Below are 16,794 nucleotides of genomic sequence, written 5' to 3' on the forward strand. Positions count from 1 at the left end.
GGACGAAGGGTGGCCCTGGGACTCCCTGCAGCCTCCTGACTCCAGCCCTGGTCCCTGCTGTGTCCCCAGCCCCGCCCACTGTCCCCACTGTCCCTAGGCTGGGAGCTGGGCGGCCAGGAAAGTGTGAGTGTCAGCAGGAGCCGCTGCATTCCTGAGGTCCCCTCCTGGCCTCCGAGCGCCCAGCCTCCGCCTCTGGACTAACCCCAAAGCCACGCGGGGGGTGGGGGCTGGGCTGACCCTGGCCACCGCCATCCCGGACCCCCTGGGGCCGTGGCCCGGCCAAGGCTCTCAAGCCCCTTCCCAGGGGCAGGGGCAGTGGTGGCCTCCCGCGGCCGGTATTTTGGGGCGTCCCACAAACAAAAACATGCAGGGACGCAGGAGGCCAAGCCTCAGTCCCCCAGGCTTGGGTGGGACTTGGAACTGGCAGAGGAAAGGGAGAGACAAGCAGGGCAGAGGGTGAGAGGAGCCGGGACCAGAGAGCCCCTGGGGCTGGCCGGGTAGGACTGTGGGGAAGGGGGAGCCCGCGGGGGGGGGGGGCAGCCCTGGGGCCCCAGAGGGGCCTCTCCTAGCCCAGGGCAGAGTGGAGGCCACTAACACCCCCTCCCAGCCCGGGAAGCCACTGTCCCCCCCTGAGAACAGAGATGGTGTCTGGGCGCGGCCAGCGTCAGGGCACCAGGCTGCGGGGCCTAGCCCAGGCCTGTTCTCTGGAAGGGGCCGCGTGGTGTCCATGGGTGCTGGCCCTGGTGCTGGGGTCCTCTTGCCCTCTGGCTTGGCACCTCGGAATGCCCAGCAGGCCTAAGGGCTCCACGTGGCCCACATGAAGCTGGGGGCAAAATCCAGTCCCAAGAGAATCAATCCCCTGGAGGCCTCCCCCTGAGGAAGCCAGGGAGTCCGGCCCAGCACCCTGCCTGCCAGCCCGCAGGGCCTCTGGTCCTCGTCCTCCCTGCGGCCTAGGAGGGCCAAGACCGAGGCCCTCATCCTGCACAGGGGAACCAAGCGCACACATGAGGGGCCTGTCCCACCTGCTCCTCCTCCCAGGCCAGAGCAAGGTCCACGTGCTGCCGACCGCGGCCTGCAGTGGGGCCAGCAGGGGTGGCTCTGCCTTTGTCTCCCTGGCCAGTCCCAGTCCAGCGCCTGGTGGCAGAGGCTCCCCCCCGCCTCTCACTGGCCCCACGAGCACCCCGAGTCCTGGACATGCTCCCTGAGCATGGGCACTTGATGGCCACGGGCACTCGCCAGCCCTGGCCAAGATGGTGCCTGAGCTCATGGAGGCTCAGAAGTCAACCAACTGCCCAAGGTCACTGGCCAGCAGGCGATGGGACGTCCTCACTCCCAGTGTGGGCTCTGGGCTGCAGTGCCCATGTGGGAGCTGCCAGGGCCACCTCAGGGCCCGTCCAGTGGGCCTCTGAGCCCTCGAGGTGGGCTCCATACCCTCAGCTCCCCAGGGCAGCAGGACAGCAGGGAGGGGCTTTGTCCAGAGTGGGGAGGCCCCAGAGCTCAAGAGCCATGGTGCTGTGGTCAGGCCGCGAAGCTGCCAGGGGTGGGGGCCTGTGGCCGGCCGTGCCCCGTGGGAAGACCAGCAGCTCACCCGGCAGGGCCCTTCCTTGGTGGGACGGTCACAGCTGCTGGCCACAGGACGGCCCATGGCAGGCCACTTCCACGGGCCATGGCTCAGATGCCCAAGAGCAGCGCCTCCGTCTGAGGGCACAAAGCCCACGAGACAGTGGCACACAGGGACCCTGAGATTCGGGCCTGAGGAGGGCCCACGGGAGGCCCTGGCAAGACGCCGGCTCGGGCGTGTCGGGCCACATGGGGCTGCTGGTGACAGAGAGCTGGCCCAGCGCCTCGCGCCGGCCACCTGCAGCTAAGCCCCAGCTTCCTGGGCTTTGGACTCGGCATGCACATGACGCAGCAGGGAACCACTGTGCCAAGTCCACTGAACAGGGGGGACAGGCTCACGGGGACCAGGTGTAGAGAGAAGAGAAGGCTTCGTCCAGGGGACTGCTGGGGACCCGCCACAGCGAGGGCCACCCAGCGGGGAGCTAGACCAGGCCTTGGTGGAGAGGGCAGGCTCCCATCTCAGACTCCCTGGGGCCTCGGGGACTTGCTTCGCCTCTCGAGCCAGTGTCCCCAAAACCAAAATGGAGGAGGTAGGCCTCTGGGCTCTTCTCACCTCTAGGGACAGCCACAGAGTCTGCAGGCGACACCACGGAGCCCTGAAGGGACAGGGTCCAAGCCAGGTTGAGGGGCTGCAGCAGTGCTGGGGACGGCACCCAGGGGTCCCAGCCCCGACGGCGGCCCCTCCCAACGGCAGCACCCAGGGGTCCCAGCCCCGACGGCGGCACCCAGGGGTCCCAGCCCCGACGGCGGCACCCAGGGGTCCCAGCTCTGAGCCCTGAGCAGCGGAAATCGCGGGGGCTGCTTTCCCACAGGCCGCGGGCGTATTTTTAGCCCTGGTGCAGCCGCGGGTTAAGAATAGCCTCCTGCACTGGGAAAGGCTCCCGGCCCAGCGCTCGGCTCCCACGCGCCCTCGGTCAGGGGCCTCCAAGGGGCTGGGAGCTGGGGCCGTCCACACCCTGGGTCCATCCCAGGGGCTGGGGTCAAGTCTCACTTGCTAAACCATAAAGCTAAACTCGGACCCTTGGGGTTCCTGTGGCGGACCCTCCGGGGACCGAGGCAGGCAGTAAGGGCTCCCAGCGCGCTCGGAGGCCAGCATCTCAGGAGTGACCAGGGAGTGCAGGCCGGGCCAGCCCAGAGGGCTTGGGCCTCGGTCCCCAGGGCTCAGATGCTGCTGGCACTGCCCGCCCCCCACCGCCTGGGAGTCCTCGGCCGCAGGAGGCTTGGAGGCCTGGCCCCGGCACGGCATGGACACTCCCTGCTCCCCAGAGCTTTGGGCCCCCAGAGGGGTGAGGCCAGCCTGCCAGGACACACCTCGGTGGGAAGCAGGCCCGTGGCCTCTTGTGTAGTGAGCAGATATCTAAGTGGCCAGGCGGCAGAGACGTGGACCTGGGGTGCCGTCAACAGTGGGTGCACAACGAGGACCGAGAGCCCAAAGGGGCAGCCACGAGCCGAGACGGACAGGTCCCTTCAGGCTCCTCCTCTGCTCTCAGACCTTCCGTGGCTCCCCAGTACCTGCAGCCCCTAGAAACACGCCAGCCAGTGACTCTTTGCTGCTTCCCAGGTGGAAACGCACTGGGAGCACAGGAAGTGGCCACAGTGGTCAGTAGAGCTCAGTGGAGAGCGGGGGCAGGGCTCTGAGGCCGGCTCAAAGGCTCTTCCAAGGCTCTTCCAAGGGCAGCCTGAAGGACCACCCAGACGCTTCAGCCAGGAGGTAGGGCCCGAGAGGCCCCGATGTCGAGGCCACGGGGTCGGGCGGGGGAAGCAGGCTGGTGGGCAGGAGATGGCCTGGGCCTCAGCACAGTGGAAGACCCTGGACCCTCTGGGCTTCCACGCAGTCAGACCGTCTTGGGCTTCCAGCCTCCGGAGGTGTGAGAGAGAGCTGTGTCTGACCCTCCGCGACCGCAGTGCGGACTCCACCACCGGGTGCCGGGAACGCCTGGAACCTTCTCCTCTGATACCGGGCAGAGCCTGCGGAACGCCGTGGCAGGTGGCCATGTCAGCTGGAGGCCCAAGCAGGCAGGGGACTTGCTCGGATGGCTCTCATGCTGTGAATCACAACTTTAGGTTCTCTGCGAAACTGAGCAGAGAGCACAGTCCACGCAGAGCCCTGCCTGGCCGCGGCCCCCCATCCCGGTCTCTGCAGGGGCCTTCATTAGGATCCATGAACCATCCTGATGCAGAGTCCCCAGTCCTCGGCCGCCCAGTGCCCCTGGGGCCCCATCACAGGAGGCAGGGAGGCCTGAAAGCAGCCGGAGGCCCGGGTGGGAGGAGACTCCAGAGGGTGTGCGGCCCAGCAGAGGGGTCTGCAGGTCCCAAGGCCCTCCCTCCCATCCCAGCCTCCTGCCAAGTCCAGCAGAGGCCAGGAAGTGGACACTGGCACACTGGGGAAGGCGAGGCCCTGCGTCCCAGGACTCCCGGGTCAGGAGAAGCCACCGCGGGAGGCACAGCCCCTGTTGCCACTGTCCTGTCGCCGTGACGGGCCGCCTGCGAGCAGGCCACGAGGACCTTCACCTGTCCCTGCTCCTCACCCCGGAACCCACAGAGCGCTGATCCCGATAGGAGCCCCTCGGCCACTCCCCGAGCCATCGGCTGGGCCCTCGGACGCCTGCCCTGCCCCGGAGAAGCAGGGACGGGTCCAGGCTGTGTGGGCCGAAGCCACCGGTGGGCGGCCGCGGGGCCAGCCTGGGCAGCACCATCAGGGCCCATCGGGCAGCCGGGCCCCCAGGAAGCCCTGGGACAAGATCCTCCACCTTCCTCCCATTGTCACCATCGTAGTGTTCCAGTGCGGTGACGCCATCCAGCGTCTCACCAGTGCTCCTCCTGGGAGTGGCCGGGCCAGGGCCACCCCCACGGAGGAGGCAAGGGGCCAGGAGGCCAGCCCTTCTGCAGGGCACAGGGCCCTGCCGCAAGCCCCGTGGCTGCCCAATACCCAGGGAGCCGTGGCCACGGCCCTCGGACCAGCCGGCACTTTCTGAGGCTCTTTGGGGAGCTGGCCCCGCCATGGTAATGGCCCCTCAAAGTACCTCCAGCCCCCAGTGGAGGGACAAGGAGCCCCAAGTCAGGAGATGTTGAGAGCCACAGCCCAAGGGGCCCCGGCAAACTTTCAGCTGCCAGCAAACTTCCAGCTGCCGGCTGATGATTGGCTCACCATGGCCCCAGCAACTTCTAGCTGATTGGCTCCTCTGCTGTGATGCTCATTGGGCTGTTTCCCCGCCCTTTCAGACCACGGAGCTGCTCATTGGGGGACTTTTTTGGCTCCGCCCATGCGACCCAGCCAATCGGCCTCAAGAGCAGGAGGAGTGGGGGAGGTGGAGAGGCTGGTGGGAAGCCGGTGGTGGCAGTTGGGCTCTGAGGGCTTTCCTGAGGAGCTGTGTGGTGTGGCGTGTGTGGTTCTACCAACACGGTGGCCCTCAACAAGTGGGGTCCACTCTGAGCACCGTGACCATGAGACCCCTGAGCCTGGGCATCGGCAAGAACTGATCAAGAGAGGGTCATGGACAATCCCCGCGTCTGGGAGAGTGGCCCGCGTCCCCCCTGAGCAGGAAGCCAGAGGGCTGCAACCCCCGAGACTGGGAGGAAAGCTGCCCGGCCCAGGCCCTGCTGCAAGGTCCCCGTGACCCCAGAGCTGGTGACACTGACTCTCCCAGGGTCCACCCGGGCAGAGGGGACACCTGGGCTTCCTCCCCGGGGGGCTCACCAGTGCAGCCTCCCTGTCTCCTGGACTCCAAGGTGCCCAGGGCCCAAAGGCCAGGAAACAACTGCAGCCTGGGGTGCCGACCGGGTCCCCGCTGCTGACCAATCCCCAAAGGCCAGGAAACAACTGCAGCCTGGGGTGCCGACCGGGTCCCCGCTGCCGACCGAGTCCCCACTCCTGCACTGCCCGCACCCTGTGGCCTGGGCACCTGCAGGGGGATATGGCCTCAGGGAAGGGGAGGGGGCAGGGCCTGGGGGCTGCCTCCCCTGGGGGGGTGCTGGTGGCAAGCGGATCTCTAGGAGGTGGGTGCCCTGCTGCCTGCAGCCCCCAGGGCTCTGTCGACACACAGCGGGCTCAAGTCCGTCTGGGTGTCTGGGACATGCCAGGCCCCTGCAGCACCTTTCTGCCTGACCACGAGAGGCTGGAAGAGGCAGCAGCATGCTATTGGACAGAGAAGCTGAGCTGCACAGAACCTTCCCGCTGCAGGTGACAGAGCCAAAGTAGACTGGCTACCGCCAAGAAGAGAGTTACTTGAGGCACAACAGCTTCAGGCCTAGCTGGTTCCAGGAGCTCATCACTAGACCTCGGGTGAGCTCAGGCAGACTCTCTTCCAGGGGTCTGAGCCCACGTCCTGGGCTGACATTCGCTGGCTCTTGTTGCCCTGGCTGCAGTCACATGTCCAACTCTGGGCCTAAGGGTGGAACCAGCCCCATTTCTGGCATTGAGCAGGGTGCAGGCCTGGCTGCCTCAGGAAGAGCAGGTGCTGTGGCCAGAAGCAGCTGGGAGACATGATGGGCTGTGGGTGTCCACAGCCCCGGTCACATCTGAGGGTCATGGAACATTCTGGAAGGGAGGTACAGGGGTTCAGGTCTGGCTCTCTATGTGATTGGGGACGGGCCAAGTCTCTGCACAGTGAGGTCATGGGACCCCCCTGGCACCTGGGCTTGCTATGAGGCCACGCAGCAGACCACTCCAGCTGCCAGGGCCAGCTGGTCACTCGGGAGCAAGGGTGACCAGAGACGGGCTGCTGCCTCCTTTGCTGGAGGACACTGGCCTCGGCGGGTGAGGAACCTCTGCCTCCACATTTTCCACTCACATCTGCCTGACTGGGGCCTCGGCTGGGGGCCTGGCTGGGACCGTGACTGGGGGCCACCTGCGGCCTCTCTGGGCGGCTTGGGCTTCCCCACAGTGTGGCCGCCTGGGGCGTGAGACTGGGCAGGCTGCACTAGGACCCAAGACTGGGAACACTGGCCTCCGACCACCTGGCCCCGCGAGCCCTCGGCCCAGCCGCCCCGTCCTGCCCTGGTGGAGCCCAGCGGAGGAAGGAGTGAGCCACCCCTGTGTCCTGCTGGGTGGCATCAGAGGACTTGGAGACCTCCTGAGGCCCTCAGCTGCCAAGAGTGTGCCCAGGGACATGGTGACGCCTGGGGACCGAGCTGGTCGTCAGAGCGGGGTGGTGTGGGGGTGCCATTGGGGTGCTGGTGGCACCCAGGGTAGGAGTCAGGAGCTCTACCTGCAGGGCAGGGCCGCCCCGCCACGGGGAGTGACCCAGCCCCAAACACCAACGCGGCCGCCGTGGAGAGACGAGGGACGCAGGAGTGGACTCCAGGGGTGGCCAATCCCCAGGCTGCAGGGACTCCCCGGGCTGGCCCCTGGTGGGTGCAGGAGGGCTGTCCTGAGGGGCAGGTCTTGGGGCAGGCTGGGGACGGAGGTGCTGGGGACGCAGCCTGGTCGGGCTCTGGCTGGTCCCTTCCTGGTCCTACTCCTGCAAAGCCCCCTCTGCCTGCCCGGCTGGGAGCCATGGGGCCACTCACGGCTGTGTGGGCCTGGCCAGCGTGACTCGCTGGCCTCAGGACTGCAGTCCGTGCCGCGGCACCACCCGGCCCCAGGGTGCTGGCTGGGGTCCAGGCCCGGGCGCTGTCCCGTTTCCTCCCTCCCCGCCCCACCCCAGGTTCCCAGGGAGAGGCCTGCAGAGCCCAGCTCGGGCCGCCGGCCGCCGCCTTCCGGGCCCTGCTCTGGGCAGCTGCCCGAGAGCCCCAGGCCGCACGTACGTGGTTCCATTTTTGGGATTCTTGGGGAGTGAGCAGCCTGGCTGTCAACAGAGCTCTGTTCACAGAGGCCACCAGCAAAGAGAGAGGGCAGCCCTTGTCCGGGGCCACAGGAATGTGCCGGATGCCAGCCGGGGGCACAGCGCCAGCGCAGGGCCTGGTGTGCAAACAGCAGCAGAGGCCTGGCCAACCCCCCGTGACGATGACCGCATGTCGAGAGCTGGGCTGGCCTCCAGGTAGCAGGACTGTTGTGAAATAGGGTGGAGGTCCCTGTCCCCAGAAGGAGGTCACAGAGCAGGCCCAGGCGTCCCCACGGAGATGGCATCTCCTCTGCCCAGGAGGGCCCCCCATCTGCAGGCAGCGGCACCCAGGGTGCCCGAGACCCACCAGGACGTGGGACGTGGACCCCAAGGGTCCCCGTGAACAGGCGAGAGGCCCTGCCCGCGGTCACCTCACCTCTGAGCCGGGCTCTCTGCACCACAGGTGGGACACGGCACCCGCCGCTCCACACCACAGAGACGGCCCCCGACAGCGCTGACCCCGCGAGCAGGAGTGACGGAGGCACCTGGCCTCGGTCTCCCTCCAGAGCCACAGCATCGGGCTCAGGAAGAAGCCGGCTATAATCCCGCCAAGGGGCACCCGTGACACACCCAGGGCCTCAGAACCACCCAGGCCGCCAAACCCAGGCCGGTCTGAGAGCCGTCACAGCCAGGAGACCACCAAGTGTCACGTTGGATCCAGGGCGGGATTAGGGACAGCAGGGGCTGGGGACCGAGGCCAAGGGGAGCCTCAGGGGCTGATGTGCCCTGTGGGCCCCTCCACTGTGACCCCAGTGGGCACGGGGCCATCTCTGGGCTGCGCCACGTCCCTTGCGAGGCCCTGAGACCCTCCGAGACATAAAAGTCCATGAGAGAGCTCACGTAGGCCCACCCAGGTCACCCTGCTCCTGCCCCTGGGGTAGGACCTCCCACCGGCTCTCCTCTGGACCCCTGGAGGGAGCCCCAGGCCACATGGTGGGACAGCCGGGCGGGGACCAGTCCTGCAGCTGAGGGAAGACGGAGGGCCCCAGCCGGGCAGGCTGGGACTGGCCCGGAGCCTGCCCCAAAGGGGAAGTCCAGGGGGCGGCCTGGGGTCCCCACTCCCGGGCACCAGCCGCAGACACATCAGCCTGAACTGGCTGAGCGTCCAGTGCCGTGGTCACCCTGTCCTTGCGGCACCCTGTGGCTCTCACATGTGCGCACTGTGGCCAGGCCCCTCCCGTCGGCCCCGTTGTGTCCAGGTCACCGTCCCACCAGTGGGCCCCTGCCCTGTGCCCAGGTCAGCAGATGGAGCCTCTCCCTGCGCTGTCCCTGTGCCCCCTCCCCACCTGCCCCCCACAGGTGGCCTGTGTGACTTCCTCCCTTGCTGGCCCCTGCCCAGGTGGGCTAACTGCTCTCCTGTGGGCTCCAGGCCCCGGGTGGGCATGGGCCACACCTCCTTACTCCACGCAGGTGGCACTGAGGCCCAGCTGTCCCCTGGGTGAGCCAGGGTCTGACCAGCCCGGCACAGAGGAGGGCAGGGGACAGCCCAGAAGCGGGCGGGAGGGAGGGCGGAGAGCGGAGGGTGGGGGAGGGTGAACCAAGGGCAGAGGGACGGGGCAGAGGGTGAGGCGGACGTTGTGGGCACTTCCATGTCCACTCGGGTTGTGTCCTCCCCGTCAACAAATGAGACGGTCCAGCTGCCCCAGCCAGGACTGCGGGTCCTGCCTGGCAGCGTGGCCTGTGCCAGGAGGGGTGGGCTCAGGTCCAGGCCAGTGGACCCTGTTCCGTCCGTGCTGGCAGCCCCTGGGCTGCCGGGCAGCACAGGAGGGTCCCGCCCACTCTGAAATCCCCTGCAGGGCGGAAAGCACCGCCGGGACCTCTCCAGGAGAGTCCCGAAGCTGCAGCCCTCCACTGAGTTGAGAGGCCCGTCCGTGCAACATGGCCGCCGTGCTGACCGTCCAGGAGGGGGACAGGCCCTGGTGCTCCATCCAGAACGGCACTGGCCCCCAAACTGCCCTCACCAAGGGCCGTCAACGTCCAACCAACACTACCTGCCAATGGACCCCGCCACCTGGGGACTCTGTCACCTGTGCCCCTAGTGACAGGCCCCTTGAGAGTCCAGCAAGGCCACTGGTCTGTCCACTCCTCCCAGTCCCACCTAAACATCCCTTCCCCACCTCACGGCAGCTTTTCTTGGTACCGACCCCAGAGTCCAGGGTGAGAGCTGGGGACCTTGTGTCCCTCCTGCAGGTGATCAGGAGGCGTGGGCAGATGGTGGGACGACAAGGGATGGAACAGTATGGAGCGGGGACCCCACGTCGCAAACCTGTGTCCACACGCAGAGAAGCCGACGGAGACTGGGGAGCGGACCTCCTCCTCACGCCCTCGGTGCTGCCCTGCCCTGCTGACCCCCGGCTGACCCCTGCTCCCGGCTGCCACCTGTACCTGCCTGCTGAAGGCAGCCAGGGTCACCCGCTGGGGGCAGCCAGGGTCACCCGCTGAGTCCTGTTCGCGTGTCGTCGTAACTGTGTGACGTGGTTGATTTCCTCAGCGTCCACTCCCGTGAAGTCCAAGTGCAAGGGCCAGTTCTCTGGAAGCACAGCTGGACTCTAGGAACCATTGCTGCCCAGAGTCGCTTTAAGCCAACGGGAACAGAGAGCTTCTGCGGGGACAAGGTGGGCCGCGGCCGCACCAGCTGAGCACGGGGGCGCACTGCTGCTGTCCCTGTGGTGACTGACCCCTCCGGGGCCTCCCAGGTTTCCCTGCTCCTCCCCCGGGCCCTCCCGCCCCTCATGCAGGACCACAGGGGACCTTGGCTTTGCTCTGGGTGTTTCTCGACGTTTTCCCGATTCTCTCCGACAGGCGCGAGTCTCTTCTAGAACCAGAAAGAGGAACGAGCGTGTTCTCGCGCAGGGTCAGCGCGGGGCTCTGGCCGCCGCGGTGTTCTCCACATCTGGGGCCGAGCCCCTTCTGCCAGCCCGGCCAGGCCCGGGTCTGTGGAGCAGGTCACTTGGTCCCCACGCTGTGTCCCACAGACCCTCTGAAGTCACAGCTTCCTTGACCAGGACAGCCATTTGGAGGGCAGAGTTCAGTGGCCTTGGTCATTTCCAGGGTTGGGCAACTGTCCCCACTAACAGTTCAAACACCCCAAAAAGGAAACCCCAGGGCGTCGCCAGCCAGCCACACCGCCCCTCGGCCCCAGCCGTGCTGGCCCCTGTCTGTCTGGGGACTGGGGCGGCTGGGCATGACGAGGGACCCTGGAAGCCCTGCCCTGTGCTTCCTTCACAGAGTACGGCCGGGGTCACCCGCCCAGCGTGGACAGAACGTCCCTCGGGGTGGGGCGGCAGGCTGGTCTCCTTCCTGTGGCCGAGGGACTTGGCCTGAGCCCTCTCTTTCGCTGCCGTGACATCCTGAACTTCCAGGCCCAAGGGGCTGCTCTGGCTGGTCCTGGGCACACCTGGAGTGGAGCTGGGGCCCACGGGGACTCCGTGTTTCGCGTCCTGAGGTTGCCCCATGGCTGTCCACCGTGGTCATGCCCCTGTACCTGGCCACCAGCAGTGAACCGGGGCTGCTTCTCCGGACCTCACCAACTTCCTGTCACCTTCTCACTTTAGCTCTTCGGTGGCTGTGGAGTGGCCCCTCCTGCCTGGACTCTGCGATTCCCTGAAGGGGCGGACGGCCAGGCACCTGTTCGTGAGTCGTGGCCACTCGTGTTTCTGTGGAGAAATGCCCGCTCGCGTACCTTGGCCACTGTGAGCAAAGTCGCCTTTCACTGTTCTGTCCTCTGGACGCCAGGCTGGCCAGGTGCAGGTGGCCGTCTTTCCCCCGCTCTGTGGCCTCTCTCACTCTTGTGACTGTCTTCTCTGATTCTTGCAAGTTCCATTTACCTATTTCCCTTTGGTTTATGTATTTATCTTTTATTTTTCTGACACCACAGAATCCAAGGTCCTGAAGATTCGACCCTCTGCTTCTTCTAAGAGTCGTGTGGCTTCCTCCTTCGTGGTAGGTCTTTGCTCTATTTGGAATTTGGAGACCATCTGCGTGAGGTAGATGTTTTTTTAGTTGCCGACGGACCTTTATTTGTGTGTGGTGCTGAGAACTAAACCCAGGGCCCCCCACATGCGAGGAAGGTGCTCTACCCTGAGCCCGACCTTTGCCCGTAGGTGCCTGGTGTCCAGCACCCGCCCCCCATGAAGACTCTTCTGCCTTAGCGTCTCGACGCGCTTCTCAAACCCCAGCTGACCCCAGCAGTGGGCCTGCGGCTGGGTCTCGCGTTCCCGATGGCCGGACTCCTTTATCACCCTGCTGCTTCTCTCTCCGCACTCACCTCCTACAGAGCTGGGCTGCCGCTCCCTCTCCAAGCCACCGCCGAGAGTCTCTCTTACCGATCGATTGTCCTGGCTCCATCCTCTAGGACAGCCTTAGACCCCAGCAGTGCAGGACACGCTTGTCACATCCCTGGTCTTAGGGGGACTGATGTTGGTGCGAAGCCAGCCGTGGGGTTATTTTGGAGACTTTTGTCGTGTGTCTGTCGTGTGCCCTTCTCGGGCCTCTCCTAGGCACCATTCACACGCGGTGGCACGAGTGAGTCTTAAGTGTGCGAGCCGATCCATCCCAAGCCCAGGGAACCTTCCCCTGGGTCTGAACCCGTGTTACCACCACCGAATCCAACAGTGGGGTGTGCCTTCCACCCACCCGGGCAGCCCCCAGAGGCCCCTCTCCACGACTTTTGCAGAATTTCACAGACACACAAATCCCGAAGGTGCCCCGTGGCATTTGAACTGCAGATAAGCAACCTTCAGTGGGGTCTGGCACAGGGACGCACTGTACTAGAGTCACGGGGCCTTTTCTGGGCTCCCTCTGCAGCTGGGCGACCTGTGCTGGGCACTCCCTGACCCCGTCACCCCTGGGGAGCTCTGCCTGTCCCTGAGGTCCGAGACCCAGCCCCGTGCGTCACATTTCCATCCCTATGACACTCAACCCAGGAGGAGGAAGGTGACGGTGGCTCCCGGGTGTGGAGCCTCTGGTCTGTGGGGGTGCCCCCCCGGAGGCCAGCCACCCGCTGACGGCCAGGAAGAGAGAGAGAGAGGACGGGAAGGGACTGGAGCCCACGGTCCCTCCAGGGCACACCAGGGACAAGAAGACCCTCCAGTAGACCCAGCCCCGAGGTCCCACCCCTTCCAGCAGGGCCAGGTCGGTCCCCAGCTGACGCACAGCCTCAGGGACACTCAAGGTGCACACTCAGCTGCCACGGCCCTGCACACACCACTGCACACACCCGGGGGCTCTTTCGCTTTGCGGAGGCGTGTCCCCCACCCCGCCACGGCAGCCGCCCTTGGCTGGGCAGTGGGGCTGTGTGCTCTGGCGGGCGTCTGTACGCCCTGTGCACCACGGCCCTGGGGAGCTGCTCACACGGGGTCCTGTTCATGTGTCGTCGTAACTGCGTGACGTGGCACAGGCTGGCACCTCTGAAACTCGGTGCCGAGGGGTGTGGCGGTCACCGCGCAGGGTAGAGGCCCATCCCAGCCCCACGCTGCGCACCTGAATTCAAAGACCCCAACCAGAACCCAGGGAAGGACGGGGACGTGTGGTGGGTTTTCCTGGGCAGGTGCGACCTGGCCCCCAGAGGTTTCCATCTGTCAACCACAGCCAAGTCGGGACCACCGGGCATCCCCTCCGAGTGGCTCCCAGGAGGCAGCCCTGGGAACCCGCTGGCCAAATGGAACACCTCGTCAGGGTGGGCCGGAGGGGTCCTTAGGTGGGACTAAGCAGGGCACGCTGCAGAAGGGACACTGGTGACAGGCAGGCCGGGGCAGGGTGACGGGATTGAATCTGGCCGTGCCTGCAGGACGCGGGGCCCACAGGGTCTCTGCTGCCAGGTAGCGCTCAGGACAGGCAAGTCACAGACCATGGCCTCGTGTGAGTGCTGCCACCGTTGTCCCCGTGTTGTGTGGGACGCTGACACCGAGGCGGTACTGTCTACCTGGGATCTGAAGGAATGTCACTGAAGGACACCTGGACCTGAGCGGGCGCTGGGTTTCTGGGCCGAGCCACCAAGTCCACGCGGGCCTCACGGGGCACAGGGGGAAGGCCCTGCCCTGCGAGGCCACCTGCCCACAGGCACCTGCACCCAGGCCCACACTGGCCCACCTGGGCCCGGTGTACAGAGCCCTTCTCAGACCCCAGCCCACTCCAGGGGACAGAGCTGTCCCCTGTAAGGGCAGCTGGCAGCCCGGCCACCTCACCAGGGAGCACGCAGGGCCTGCACGCAGCTCAAGACACCCCAGTGTGAGGTGGCACTTCCCAGGCGGGTTCTCGAGGGTCACCCTGCGCACGGCCAGCAAGTGCCCTGCCCAGGCCCCCACGGACCCCGCCCCCCGCAGGGCTGTGTCACGCAGAGGGCCCTGGGGAAACTGAGGCCGGGAAAATGTCCCCATGTCTGGCTGCCGGAGGAGCCAGCATGCGGGGGACTGTCCCCACTCCCCCAGCCCTGGGCCCAGTCTTCCAGGCCTCCGCTGCCTCCTGTGCCGGTTCCTGTGCGCTCCTGATTCGCGACTGGCGGCCTGGCTCAGGACCCGCACGGCCACCTCTCCTGTCACTTCAAGGGACCGTGTGAGGAGGTGCCTCCGGCCACCCTGTGGGACCTTCCTGCAGGACCCTGTGAGAACCCAGGGACCCAAGACGCTCCTCCCTCCCCCATGGAGGCCAGGTCCCTGCACGGTGCCCAGGAGGCTCCTCCCTCGCGTGGGTCCTCCTGGGGGTAGGGCTGAGGGTGCGCTGGCCGGGCCACCCTTCCCATCCCCCTGGCACTCAGGAGGTCCGGGGAGTCGCCGGGTGGTAAGGGGCTGTGGGACCCAAGCCCGGCATTCCGTTTCCCTGCCAGGTCCATCACTGGTATAACCCACGTCCTGATTCTAGAACATTCCACGCCCGCCCTCCTCACAGCCTTGGAGTCAGGGGCTCCTGTTTGCCGACAGGGTGGGCCACAGGGTCCGGGAAGAGCTGCTGAGAGCCCACTCACTGTGCCTCAGTGTCCTAACCTGCAACGGGTCATGGCCCACACTGGCAGGTATTGTGGGGACCAAAGGGGCAACCAGGCATACAGTAGGAACTCAATAAATGTGCATTCCCCGCTCCACTTCCCCAAGCCTCCTCACAGACAGCCTCTGCCGCTCTGAGCCCATGTTAAGGAGCCCAGGTCCCAGGTCCTCCCTGAGAAGGTCCAAATGGACCGTCCGACCTAACCTCAGAGTCTGAGGGAGGAGCTCACCCGAGGCCTGGGGCAGGATGCCTCAGGGCACAGGAGGGCCGCCCGAGGCTACTCTATGTGACGCAGTGTGGTCTGTGGGGGTGCAAGCCCACCCACACCCATCCAGCGGGGAGCCCTTCTTGATCCAGGCCAGGAATGAGCGTCCCCCAAGCTGCTCCAACCAGAGCAAGGTTCAAGGTTTGTTCAGTTTAGACCTCTCTTCCTCTAGCCAATGAGGTGTGAAGACGCAAAGCCTGGGACTTCTGCAGCCACTTGGTTCCATGAGGCGCACAGCCTGACAACGCCAAGACAGGCAGAGCCAGAGGACCGCTGAGCCGCTCAGGCAGAGCCCGGTCCAACCGCCCGGGCTTCCCCGCCGTGCACGCCACTTTGAGCTGGTTTCGTGCCTCCTAAGACAAAAATCCCCAAATCACAGGAGCCCCCAGGGAGGGGCCTCAAGGGCTGGGCTTGGAGGTGCCAAGGGCCTCGTCCCGGTGGCCAAGGTCGATCTGGACGCCCGAGAGCCCGTCCACCGGAGGCTCCTCGGCGGTTTTCTGTAGATGGCAGCTGAGCCCAGAAGAGGGATGGCCTCCCCAAGGCCACCCAGCCGGTCAGTGCCACGTTCAGCCCCCGGGCCAGCCTCTGGAGTCCATTCCCAAGGGGAGAGCGGCCAGCCAGAGGGCCTGCCCAGCCTGACGGACGGATGCTGCAGAAGTGGCGCTCCGCAGGCAGCGGGCTTCCCTCCTCAGTCACTGGGACTGTGGAGCCGCGCGTCGCGGTGCCTGGCGTGGTGAGCGTCGCGGTGCCTGGCGTGGTGAGCGCGGGGTGGGTGGCCGGGACCGGGGTGGGTGGCCGGGACGGGGGTGGGTGGCCGGGACGGAGGTGGCTGGCCGGGACCGGGGTGGGTGGCCGGGACGGGGATGGGTGGCCGGGACCGGGGTGGGTGGCCGGGTCGCAGAGGGAGCCTGGGGACTGCTCCGCAGGAGGCCAGCGCCCACACGCTGGACGCAGATCAGGGCAGCCGTCTCCCAGGGCCGCGGCCCCGCTCCCCACTTGAGAAGGACTCTGTACCCACGTCACTCTGTTCCCTTCTCGTGGCTCTTTCATGAGATGATGTTAGAGTGGAAGTCCACAGTGGGGGCCGGGCAGACAGACAGACAGACAGACCACCAGCCTCCCTCCTCCCCTCCCCGGAGGTGCTGGGTGGGCGGCGAGGGGGGCACCGACTCCTGTCCCCTGGACAGCCCTGGGCTGGGCTTGTGGCGTCTGCAGTCACCATGGGACTCAGCATCTGCCTGGCTCAGGTGGAGCAGGGGACGCCCGAGGCAGAGAAGCCAAGAGGTGGGGACAAGGTCACAGCCAGCGAGACAGAGCTGAGCCTGAAATCCTCGCTCCTGTCCCACGCGCCACCCTGGGGACAGACGGTCCCCTGGGGCAGGAGGGCAGCAGGAGCTCAAGACGGAGAAGCCCCTCCCACAGGGGCAGTGGAGGCCCCAGGGCTGGCCGTGGGGTGGGGCGGTGTCCCAAGACCCACGGGGTCCCACAGCCAGGACCTGCCCCAGCCTCACACCTGGCCCCCTGTCCCCAAGCCTGCCCCACCCAGGTGAGGGGGCTCCGCTGGACGGGCCCCCGCCAGCCCTGGGCTGCTGCCCCGTGGCTCTGTGGCACCGCCGTGGGCAGGTGGCCCGCAGGGGACTTGCTGACTTCTAGGTGGTCGCCTGAGTTTTCTAGAAAATCGTGGAAAAGAAACCAATCGTTGCCGTTCAACATTTCTAAGGTACAAACAGGACAGGAGGACAAGCTCCTGGGCGGAGGTCCACCTCAGGGAACGCCGGGCGGTCCTCACAGTCACATCCACGAGGTGACGCAGAGGCACGGAAGACAGGGGCTCCTGGCCACGCACGCGGGGTCTGCGTGCCTCCTGCGGGGGACGCCCACATGCCACCTCTGTCTGGGGGGGAAGAGGGACGGCTGGGGGCCTGGGCCTCACCTTAGGCTCCTGAGCCCACCCTGCGCAGGGGCTCGGCAGAGACCAGGAGCACACGGGGCTGGTGTGGGGACGGCCACCCAGAGTCACGGCTGAGCAGCGCCTAGAGGAAGTTCTTGAGACTGTCCCCAATGGGACTGTCACGAAGCCGGTCGAGTGACGTGGAAATTATTCAG

The sequence above is a fragment of the Ictidomys tridecemlineatus genome, chromosome 4 (genome assembly GCF_052094955.1).
Source record: "Ictidomys tridecemlineatus isolate mIctTri1 chromosome 4, mIctTri1.hap1, whole genome shotgun sequence".
Lineage (NCBI taxonomy): Eukaryota > Metazoa > Chordata > Mammalia > Rodentia > Sciuridae > Ictidomys > Ictidomys tridecemlineatus.